At 42.7% G+C, this 12,556-nt stretch overlaps 1 protein-coding gene across 3 annotated transcripts in view; it reads right to left on the bottom strand.

The window, feature by feature from the left end:
- Positions 1 to 12,556, bottom strand: part of mtss1 (MTSS I-BAR domain containing 1) — a 128,092-nt gene that overhangs the window by 61,356 nt on the left and 54,180 nt on the right. The window lies entirely within an intron of this gene.

Here is a 12,556-nt window from a genome sequence, read left to right as displayed (position 1 = left end):
CGGAGAGCCCAGACAGATGGAGGCCTTTCCATTCTACAACATTACCACCACAATGACTGTGCCTCAAATGGCACACTATTCACTACACTATATACAGTAGGGAATAGGGTGCCATTTGGGATGCACTTGGTGACTCACTGCCCTCTGACAGAAGGGCAGTGAGTCATTATATTCCTTTAAACCACTGCAGAGATATAAATGGTCACACTGCAAATTTATCAGATGTTATATGTTTTCCTAAGATTATTAGGATGTGTCCAGTTTTATGATGGTACATTACAGCAGGAGCAGCAAAAGCAGCATCAGGTCTCCATCTGGACTACTCAATAGGAGGTTAAAGACCTCAGATATTAGCTCTATCAACCATATGAGCTTATTAGGACAACCACAGTACTCTGGTTAAGGCTTGCCAAAACTACAACAGAGAAAACAAGACACATCAGTGAGTGTGGGACTTTCACTACTATTGCTTGTGTCATATCAAGCTTACCAGACTTTCTGGACATTATCAACTAAGACTTCCATTGAAGAAAACAGACAAATGGAACCTGCAACTAACATTGGTCCTGCTAACCCAACTGTGGCAGGCTAGATAAGTCTGGAAGCCAGCCAAGATGTGAAAACCTCCCTAGTTGATTTCACCCTCGATTAGAAGCAAGGACAATTGGTGCCACCGATGGGCGACTGAAGTACTTGAAAATGCATTGGGTAATATGGCATATCAAACATGTCAACAATGCAGCACTGGATACATTTCCACTCTGGCTGCATGGAGCTGTTATGAGTGCTCTGGGTCAGGTATTCATCAATGATCTCTCTGTACTTAACTCCGTTCATCTGTCCCTCGATCCTGACTAGTCTCCCAGTCCCTGTCGCTGAAAAACATCCCCACAGCATGAAGCTGCAACCACGCTTCACCGTAGGGATGGTACTGGCCAGGTAATGAGCGGCGCCTGGTTTCCTCCAGACATGCCGCTTGGCATCAAGGCCAAAGAGTTCAATCATGGTTTCAACAGAACAGAGAAACTTGTTTCTCATGATCCGAGTGTCCTTTATGTGCCTTTTGCTCTGACATGCACTGTCAACTGTGTGACCTTATATGGACAGGTGTGTGCCTTTCCAAATCATGTCCAATCAATTGAATTTACCACAGGTGGACTCCAATCAAGTTGTAGAAACATCTCAAGGATGATCAATGGAAACAGGATGCACCCGAGTTAAATTGAGTCTCATAGCAAAGGGTCTGAATACTTATGTAAATAAGGTTTAAAAAATAACATGTCAAAAAAACTGTTTTCGCTTTGTCATTATGGGGTATTGTGTAGAATGAGGGAAAATGTAATCAATTTTAGAATAAGGCTGTAACGTAACAAAAAGTGAAGGTGTCTGAATACAATCCGAATGCACACTATAGGGCGAGAGAGAGACTGAGTCACTCCCATCACACAGGGCCCAGTGTAGCTTCTCCAGCCCAGCCCTAAACTGCAAAGCCCTCGTCCTGCCGGCCCAGAGCCTCATAAATAAATAGGCCATTGTAGCATTCTGTCACTGAATACAGAGCACTTTGTATGAGATGGCCCAGTTTGCTGTGCTGAAAGGGAAGATAATACTCCTTTCAGTGATAGAGGAAAACAAGAGGGAAAGAAGGACCCAGCAAACGTTCCTCCACAATCCCTAGTGATGTTCCTCTCTTCTCCCCACCCTAACCCCTGGGCTGGACCGTGCGTCTCCTGCTGAGAACAGTGTTGAGATTATCAGCTGTATGAATGTGTCCCAGTTATCCCAACCCCAATCCCTGCTAATGCTGGATCACCTGGGCCTCTCGCTGGCTCAGTAAGCCAACCTAGTAGCCCTATACACAGCCTCCACTGGCCACCAGTATCAGAGGGGTATGGATTATTATGACCACACAGACCCTCAGTTTCCCCATGGCAACTTTCACAACAAGGGAGATCGGAGAGCGTTGCTAAGGTTGCAATTGCTAAGGTTGCAATGCATGAACTCTATGATCTTGTGAGATATTTGTTACATCAGACAGTATGATAGAGTAGCGGAAATGCAAAAGGTGCGCTCTGTTCCTTGCCTCAGGCTGCACACGCTGTTCTCTCAATCAAGTGATCATATTTTCACCCATCAAACTATTCTCAATTTAATCTAGTCTTCACTAATATTTTAAATATGTTTTGATTTAGAGCAGCTCATTATCAAATTGGCAGGAACAGAGGCAGGGGGAAAAATATGTAATCAGTATGCACTCGAATAGCGAATGGAGGCCGCTTTCCCGCGGGTTCGTTATCCATCATGCCCAGTAGGCTAGTGTGGTTATTTCACTCCACCCATCAACCAGTTTGAGGAGCATGCATCCTCCCGCTGAGCAATAAGTGATATTCAACCCAAACTCTGTCTGCCATGGGCTCTCCAACCCTGTTCCTGCTGCTACCCAGTGCTTAATTTGATAAACCAAGTGAAATCTGTTCGGGAACATCGATATTAACGTTTTCACAACAAAACATTTCATTAAACTGTTCACAGCCCCTCTCCCTGCGTTTTTCAACCATGAGCAATAGGCGGTAGGCTATTTACTGTATAATGGCACTATTATTTAATTTTATTTTATTTTATCAGGCTTTATATATATATATACACACACACACACACACACACACACACACACACCACACACACCACACACACACACACCACACACACACACACGACACACACACACACCACACACACACAGCACAGTTTACATACAGTTCAGGGTTGGAGTCATTAACTCGCTTTTCAACCACTCCACAAATGTCTTGTTAACAACTATAGTTTTGGCAGAGTCGGTTAGGACATCTACTTTATCCTGTTTGGGCTATAGGGGGCGAATTGGAAAAAACTGGAAAATATGCGCAAATTTTCAAACGGCCTTTTAATCAATTTCTGCCTCTACAATATGCATATTGTTAATAGTATTGGTAGAAAAGAGTCTCAAGTTTCTAAAACCGTTTTAATTTTTTCTCTGAGTGGAAAACACAAGTCCTTTGGCACATTTCCCGACCAGGAAGTAAAATGCAAGATTTTATGCTCGCTTCAACGCTCTGCCTATACATGGTCATGCCACTTATGACCCGAAACACACCTCGTACGCCTTCCTCTGGGTGTCAAGAGTACGTCAGAGGAGAAATCATGCGTTTATCTTGTTCTGACGTGAAATAAGACCTATTTCTTTGACGTGACGTCAATTTCAGGAAGTCAGAAGCGTGCGACTTGGGAGAGATCATGTTTTGTTTTGCTGCCGTTTCGGATTGTGAACTATCTCCAGCTCGATTTGAGTTGATAAATGAGACCATGTCATCGTAATGTATGTTTTTTCAATATAGTTTAATCAGATTATTTGAATTTTTCGGGGAGTTTTGCCGTGTTCCGTAATGTTTTTTTGTTTACGTTGGAGAGTTCCGTGCCATCGACGAGTACCCTGCTATAATGAAGATGGAAAGTTGCCCATTCTGAATGGATTGACGACTCTTCTGGACTAAGGACAACTTGATCAACATTCTGATGAAAGATCAGCCAAAGTAAGACCAAATTTATAATGTTATTTCATATATCTGTCGTGCATGTCAACTGGTCGCGCGCGCCCAAGTGTGTCTGTCTGGCGTGGCTATGCTAATTTAGCGCTACATTTAGTTTTCGATGTAAAACATTTAATAAATCGGAAATATTGTCTGGAATCACAAGAATCCTGTTTTTCAATTGCTGCACAGTATGTATTTCTCAGAAATGTTTTATGAGGAGTAATTAGGTATTTGATGTTGGTGTCTGTAAATGTTATGGCTGCTTTCTGATTGTAGCTGAAATGTAATTTATGATTTATACCATAAATATACAMATTTTTCAACAAAAAAAATATGCTATACAATAAATATGTTATCAGACTGTGATCTTATGAAGTTGTTTCTTGGTTAGTGGCTATATATATCTTCATTTGGTCGAATTAGTGATAGCTAGTGACGGAGTAAAAAACTGATGCAGTTAGAAAAGTGCTCTCTTTTGCTGACGTGGTTAGCTAATAGATTTACATATTTTGTCTTCCCTGTAAAACATTTTAAAAATCGAACATGGTGGTTAGATTCACAAGATGTCTGCCTTTCATATGCTGTATTGGACTTGTTAATGTGTAAAAGTTAAATATTTAAAAAAAATGTTTTTTTGAATTTGCCGCTCTGCCTTTTCAGTGGAATGTGGGAGGAGTGGCGCTAGCGGCACCCCTGGCCTCAACAGGTTATGCATGACACGTAATTTTTCCAACCATTGTTTACAGACAGATTATTTCACTTAATCACAATTCCAGTGGGTCAGAAGTTTACATACGCTAAATTGACTGTGCCTTTAAACAGCTTGGAAAATTTAAGAAAATTATGTCATGGCTTCAGAAGCTTCTGATAGGCTAATTGACATTTCAATCAATTGGTGGTGTGGATGTATTTCAAGGCCTACCTTCAAACTCAGTGCCTCTTTGCTTGACTTCATGGGAAAATCTAAAGAAATCAGTCTAGACTTCGGGAAGAAAATGGTGGATCTGGTTCATCCTTGGGATCAATTTCCAAATGCCTGAATGTACCACGTTCATCTGTACAAACAATAGTACGCAAGTATAAACACAATGGGACCGCCCAGCCGTCATACCGCTCAGGAAGGAGATGCGTTCTGTCTCCTAGAGATTTACGTACTATGGTGCGAAAAGTGCAAATCAATCCCAGAACGACAGCAAAGGACCTTGTGAAGATCGTGGAGGAAACAGGTACAAAAGTATCTACAGTCGTGGCCAAAAGTTGAGAATGACACAAATATTAATTTCCACAAAGTTTGCTGCTTCAGTGTCTTTAGATATCTTTGTCAGATGTTACTATGGAATACTGAAGTATAATTACAAGCATTTCATAAGTGTCAAAGGCTTTTATTGACAATTACATGAAGTTGATGTAAAGAGGCAATATTTGCAGTGTTGACCCTTCTTTTTCCAAGACCTCTGCAATCCGCCCTGGCATGCTGTCAATTAACGTCTGGGCCACATCCTGACTGATGGCAGCTCATTCTTGCATAATCAATGCTTGGAGTTCATTAGAATTTGTGGGGTTTTGATTGTCCACCCGCCTCTTGAGGATTGACCACAAGTTTTCAATGGGATTAAGGTCTGGGGAGTTTCCTGGCCATGGACCCAAAAGATCAACGTTTTGTTCCCCGAGCCACTTAGTTATCACTTTTGCCTTACGGCAAGGTGCTCCATCATGCTGGAAAATGCATTGTTCATCACCAAACTGTTCCTGGATGGTTGGGAGAAGTTGCTCTCGAGGATGTGTTGGTACCATTCTTTATTCATGGCTGTGTTCTTAGGCAAAATTGTGAGTGAGCCCACTCYCTTGGCWGASAAGCAACCCCACACATGAATGGTCTCAGGATGCTTTACTGTTGGCATGACACAGGACTGATGGTAGCGCTCACCTTGTCTTCTCCGGACAAGCTTTTTTCTGGATGCCCCAAACAATCGGACAGGGGATTCATCAGAGAAAATGACTTTACCCCAGTCCTCAGCAGTCCAAATCCCTGTACCTTTTGCAGAATATCAGTCTGTCCCTGATGTTTTTCCTGGAGAGAAGTGGCTTCTTTGCTGCCCTTCTTGATACCAGGGCATCATCCAAAAGTCTTCGCCTCACTGTGCGTGCAGATGCACTCACACCTGCCTGCTGTCATTCCCGAGCAAGCTCTGTATTGGTGGTACCCCGAACTCGCAGCTGAATCAACTTTAGGAGACGGTCCTGGCGCTTGCTGGACTTTCTTGGGCTCCCTGAAGCCTTCACAACAATTGAACCGCTCTCCTTGAAGTTCTTGATGATCCAATAAATGGTTTATTTAGGTGCAATCTTACTGGCAGCAATATCCTTGCCTGTGAAGCCCTTTTTGTGCAAAGCAATGATGACGGCATGTGTTTCCTTGCAGGTAACCATGGATGACAGAGGAAGAACAATGATTCCGAGCACCACCCTACTTTTGAAGCTTCCAGTCTGTTATTCAAACTCAATCAGCATGACAGAGTGATCTCCAGCCTTGTCCTCGTCAACACTCACACCTGTGTTAACGAGAGAATTACTGACATGATGTCAGCTGGTTCTTTTGTGGCAGGGCTGAAATGCAGTGGAAATGTTTTTTTGCGAGATTCAGTACATTTTGCATTGCAAAGAGGGACTTTGCAATTAATTGCAATTCATCTGATCACTCTTCATAACATTCTGGAGTTTATGCAAATTGCCATCATACAAACTGAGGCAGCAGACTGTGTGAAAATTAATGTGGCATTCTCAAAACTTTTGGCCACGACTGTATATCCACAGTAAAACGAGTCCTATATCGACATAACCTGAAAGGCCGCTCAGCAAGGAAGAAGCCACTGCTCTAAAACCATCATTAAAAAGCCAGAGGGGACAAATATGGTACTTTTTTGGAGAAATGTCCTCTGGTCTGATGAAACAAAAATATAACTGTTTGGCCATAATGACCATCATTATGTTTGGAGGAAATAGGGGGAGGCTTGCAAGCCGAAGAACACCACCCCAACCGTGAAGCACGGGGGTGGCAGCATCATGTTGTGGCTTGTGCATTGCTGCAGGAGGGCCTGGTGCACTTCACAAAACATATGGCATCATGAGGAAGGGAAATTATGTCGATATATTGAAGCAACATCTCAAGACATCAGTCAGGAAGTTAAAGCTTGGTCGCAAATGGGTCTTCCAAATGGACAATGACCCAAAGCATACTTCCAAAGTTGTGGCAAAATGGCTTAAGGACAACAAAGTCAAGGTATTGGAGTGGCCATCACAAAGCCCTGACCTCAATCCTATAGAAAATCTCTGGGCAGAACTGAAAAAGCATATGCGAGCAAGGAGGTCTAGTTACACCAGCTCTGTCAGGAGGAATGGGCCAAAATTCACCTTATTGTGGGAAGCTTGTGGAAGGCTACCTGAAACGTTTGACAATTAAAGTTAAACCATTAAATGCAATGTTACATAATGCTAATTGAGTGTATGTAAACTTCTGACCCACTGGGAATGTGAATAAATAAATAAAAGCTGAAATAAATAATTCTCTATTATTCTGACATTTAACATTCTTAAAATAAAAGTGGTGATCCTAACTGACCTAAGACAGGGAATTTACACTAGGATTAAATGTTGGGAATTGTGAAACTGAGTTGAAATATATTTGGCAACGGTGTATGTAAACTCCCGACTTCAACTGTGTGTGTGTGTATATATACAGTGGGGAGAACAAGTATTTGATACACTGCCGATTTTCAGGGTTTTCCTACTTACAAAGCATGTAGAGGTCTGTACTTTTTATCATAGGTACACTTCAACTGTGAGAGACGAAATCTAAAACAAAAATTCAGAAAATCATATTGTATGATTTTTAAGTAATTAATTTGCATTTTATTGCATGACATAAGTATTTGATCACCTACCAACCAGTAAGAATTCCGGCTCTCACAGACCTGTTTAGTTTTTCTTTAAGAAGCCCTCCTGTTCTCCACTCATTACCTGTATTAACTGCACCTGTTTTGAACTCATTACTGTATAAAGAACACCTGTCCACACACTCAATCAAACAGACTCCAACCTCTCCACAATGGCCAAGACCAGGGAGCTGTGTAAGGACATCAGGGGCTAAAATTGTAGACCTGCACAAGGCTGGGATGGGCTACAGGACAATAGGCAAGCAGCTTGGTGGAGAAGGCAACAACTGCTGGCGCATTATTAGAAAATGGAAGAAGTTCAAGATGACGGTCAATACCTCGGTCTGGGGCTTCCATGCAATGATCTCTCACCTCGTGGGGCATCAATGATCATGAGAAAGGTGAGGGATCAGCCCATAACTACACGGCCAGACCTGGTCATGACTGAATGAGAGCTGGGAGCACAGTCCTACAAAGAAAACCATTAGTAAACGATCGCGGCGTCATGGATTTAAAATCCTGCAGCGGCACGCGTGTCCCCATCGGGTCCCTCTGCAAGCCAAGCGCATGTCCAGGCCCGTCTGAAGTTTTCCAAATGACCATCTGGAATGATCCAGAGGAGAATGGGAGACGGTCTGTGGTCTGATGAGACCAAAAATAGAGCTTTTTTTGGTCTAAACTCCTCGCCGTGTTTGGGAGGAAGAGAAGTATGAGTACAACCCCAAGAACACCCATCCCACACCGTGAAGCATGGAGGTGGGAAAACCATCATTCTTTGGGGATGCTTTTTCTGCAAAGGGGACAGTACGACCCCCTGCCAATTCCGTATTGAGGGGCAGGATGGGATGGGGCGATGTCATCGCGAGATCTTGGCCACACCTCCTTCCTCAGTAAGATGCATTGAAGATGGGTCGTGGTCTGGGTCTTCCAGCATGAACCAACGACCGAAACACACAGCCAGGGCAACTAAGGAGTGGCCTCCGTAAGAAGCATGCTCAAGGTCCTGGAGTGGCTAGCAGTCTCCAGACCTGAACCCAATAGAAAAATTCTGTTTGGAGGGGAGCTGAAAGTCCCGTTAATTGCCCAGCGACAGCCCCGCACCTGAAGGATCTGGAGAAGGTCTGTATGGAGTGGGCCAAAATCCCTGCTGCAGTGTGTGCAAACCTGGTCAAGAACTACAGGAAACATATGATCTCTGTAATTGCAAACAAAGGTTTCTGTACCAAATATTAAGTTCTGCTTTTCTGATGTATCAAATACTTATGTCATGCAATAAAATGCAAATGAATTACTTAAAAATCATACAATGTGATTTTTTTGATTTTTGTTTTAGATTCCGTCTCTCACAGTTGAAGTGTACCTATGATAAAAATTACAGACCTCTACATGCTTTGTAAGTAGGAAAACCTGCAAAATCGGCAGTGTATCAAATACTTGTTCTCCCCACTGTATATATATATAAAAACAGGCCTATGTGCATGCACACTGTGTATAGGGTGTTTTGAAATAATCATCACCTTAGAAAGCGCTGCCCATTGTGTTAGGCTTTGAAACAACAATGTTTTTCACTCAGTTTTACTTCTTTGTTCAAATTGATCATTCACAGTGAGGCGAGTTTTAAAAGCATGATACTGTTTTGATGAGATTTTCAAATGCATTCGCATTGACGTCAGAGTGGTTAGAGGGACAATAGAGCCCTGAGTCGTTAGCTAGTTGGGTACTACCAACACAAGTCCAGAGTGCATAAGAAGAAATTACCGTGACTCAGTGGTCACATGGAATTTTACTGCAGTGATGACTCATATGAAGATATCATATGCCTGCGGGATAATAGTCTGATCGCCACACCTTCAAAAGTTTAGACTTTATTAGGCAGAGCTTGACATTCACTCTTTTAGCCACTTGTCCTTTAGACAAGTAGGACAGATTTTTCTCACTTGTCCAAAATCAAGTCAATTGCCCCAAAAGTGTAACATCATTGTTTGACGCAAGGAATCACTTTACAGAATGAAATGCACTTTTTTTTTTTTTTTACCAGAGTCAGACAAAAATGTAAGCTACATTCTGCCCATAGGCTTCTTTGCATATTCAAGCCCGGCTCAAAACACAACACTGCCCAATTAAGGCGCACAAGTCACACGTTTTGTCTATTCTAACGTTCAATTGAACAATAACTAAATGCCTCAATGCCCATCTTCCTGCTTTATATAGCAAGCAAAGGCCACGTGAATCACTGTCTTTAGGAGCACAGCATTTTCATGAATGGGCTGGTGTGTGCATGTGCACTAAGGGGAGAAGAGGTGGTCAGTCGAGTTCAAGTGTTCAGAAGTCTGATGGCTTGTAGATCGAAACAGTCAGCTTGTTGGTATCACAACTCATGCAACCAGTTAGGACGCTCTCTATGGTGCAGTGGTAGTATTTGGAGAGGACCCGGGGCGGCATGCCAAATTTCTTCAGCCGCCTTAGGAAGTAGAGATGCTTTTGCGTCTTCGACAAGAGTGGTGGTGTTGGTCAATGACAAGTCCTCTAAAGTGGTGTGGATGTGGGCATGTTCCCTCTGCTTCCGGAAGTCAACAATCAACTCGTGTTTTGCTGACGTTGTTGTAATGACACCACAGCTCCAGCTAACTTACCTCCTCCCCATAGGCCGACTCGTTGTTTAGGGTTTCAGGCCTACAATCGTGGTGTCGTCAGCAAACTGACGACGTGCAAAGCCACGCAGTCGTGGTTGAACAGGGAGGACATCACCCTGGGGAATCCTGTGTTAAGAGTCAGTGTGGTGGTGTTGCTGCCAATCCTCACAGCCTGTTGTGAGGATTGGCAATCCTCACAGAGGTTGTCAACCCTTCATGAAGTCCAGGATCCAGTTGCAGAGGGTGGTGTCCAGACCCAGGGCTCTGAGCTTGGTGTCGAGCTTGAAGGGAACAATGTTGTTGAAAGCTGAACTGTAATTAATGAACAGCATTCTCACATAGGTGTTCCTCATGTCCAAATGGATTACGGGTGTGTGATTAGCGATGGATATTACATCTTCTGTGGAACTGTTGGAGCGGTAAGCATATTGGAATGGTCTTAATGTGGGCCATGACCAGCCTCTCAAAGCACTTCATGATGACCAAGGTGAGCGCGATAGTCATTTGGGCATGTCACCTTGTTTTTCTTGGGCACTGGGACGATGGTGGTCTCCTTAAGCTCGTCTTAGAGGGAGGCTTCGGTGGGCACCGCACAGCTGGATTTGCCTTTGTAGTCTTTTAAAGTTTGTCCTTGCCACATTGTGTCAACAGAATCAAGCCTTTATATTTGTCAAATATAACTGGCTTTTAGCCTACATTTATGTAATTAAAAGTCTCAAACTTTGGCTACATTTTCTGGCGCCTGCCTCATCGGTTTGGACAAGAGACTGCAGCCCAGTGTTTACCAACCAGTCGATCGCGATAAACTGGTCGATCTCCAAGGCATTCCTAGTCGATCACCAAACATTTCTGTCAAAACCCCAACGATAAGCCTGAGTTTCTAGCCCAGAGACGCAACATTGTGAGACTTCCGGGAACGATTGTGAAGCAGACCAGGTCAGTGTTTGAGAAGTCAATGAGAGAATATAAAAAATCTTCCTTGGGTGTTAATTTTCTCTAAATCTAAAGGCAAAAACTAGAATCGAGCCAATGTATTAGGTATTTGAACATGTTATTACTCCAAACTTGTGAAAGTGACACGTTTTTATTTTTTGTCAAAAACAACTTTATATCGATTTGACGGCCTGCACATGTGCAGTTCGGCGTGAGACGACTGTTAGACCCGATGACTAACGTTCCCTCAAATTTTTGGGGGCCACTGAGCAAATGTCAGGTCTGCTGAGCGCAAACTTGAACGTTGTGGAAATTCGGTGTAACTTCCAGCGCACGTTTATTGTGAACAGGCTGTACCAGCTTTTTGTTAGTTTTAACAGTGGCCATGTAGGCTACTGTGGCGATTTCATCATAATGTAGGCCTACCATCAAAAATAACGGAGAAAATGCACCCAATAACATTTTAACATGGAAATGGCTGTTATCCTACAGTAGCATCCAATGTGTGGTGTTCAACGTAGGCCTACATTCCATGAGACTTTTGAAAGACAAAAAAGAAAAAAAAACATGCAGGGCTTGACACTAACCTGTTTATCCAATTATCCTTCTGACATGGTAACTGAAAATATGGTTGTTTGACGCAAGAGTCCACTTTACAAAATAAAATGCATTAATATTCTCATACCATTTTTTACAGAGAACCAGACAAATTATGCTATCCTCTGGCTACTATTCAAGCCTGTCTCAAAATACAACACGGCCCCTTTAAGACCAAAAAAAAAGATCTTTACCTGACTCGCTTTTCAAAGATGTCTAAAAATGTATATGTTTGTGATCTTGTAGGGAGCAATCACTCCCTTATTGCTGACTACAAATGTTCTATAACTGGGCTAATAACTCACTAACTAGCAACGGATATGAACAAAATGTGGACACGTGGCTACATGCAGCTCTCACTTTGATCTCAAAACAAGCGCATCTACTCGACTGCTAATGCTGTAAACATAGTCCAGTTCAAAGTAAATGGCACAGATCCATATAATATATATATACAGTGGGGAGAACAAGTATTTGATACACTGACAATTTTGCAGGTTTTCCTACTTACAAAGCATGTAGAGGTCTGTAATTTTTATCATAGGTACACTTCAACTGTGGGAGAAGGAATCTAAAACAAAAATCCAGAAAATCACATTGTATGATTTTTAAGTAATTAATTTGCATTTTATTGCAGTCTCACAAGCTGCTTGGCTATTGTCCTGTAGCCATCCCAGCCTTGTCAGGTCTACAATTTATCCCTGATGTCCTTACACAGCTCTCTGGTCTTGGCCATTGTGGAGAGGTTGGAGTCTGTTTTGATTGAGTGTGTGGACAGGTGTCTTTTATACAGGTAACGAGTTCAAACAGGTGCAGTTAATACAGGCAATGAGTGGAGACAGGAGGCTTCTTAAGAAAAACTAACAGGTCTGTGAGAGCCGGAATTCTTACT

Source organism: Salvelinus sp. IW2-2015, linkage group LG1 (genome assembly GCF_002910315.2).
Source record: "Salvelinus sp. IW2-2015 linkage group LG1, ASM291031v2, whole genome shotgun sequence".
NCBI classification, from domain to species: Eukaryota; Metazoa; Chordata; class Actinopteri; order Salmoniformes; family Salmonidae; genus Salvelinus; species Salvelinus sp. IW2-2015.
This window is presented reverse-complemented; position numbering and strand designations above follow the sequence as displayed.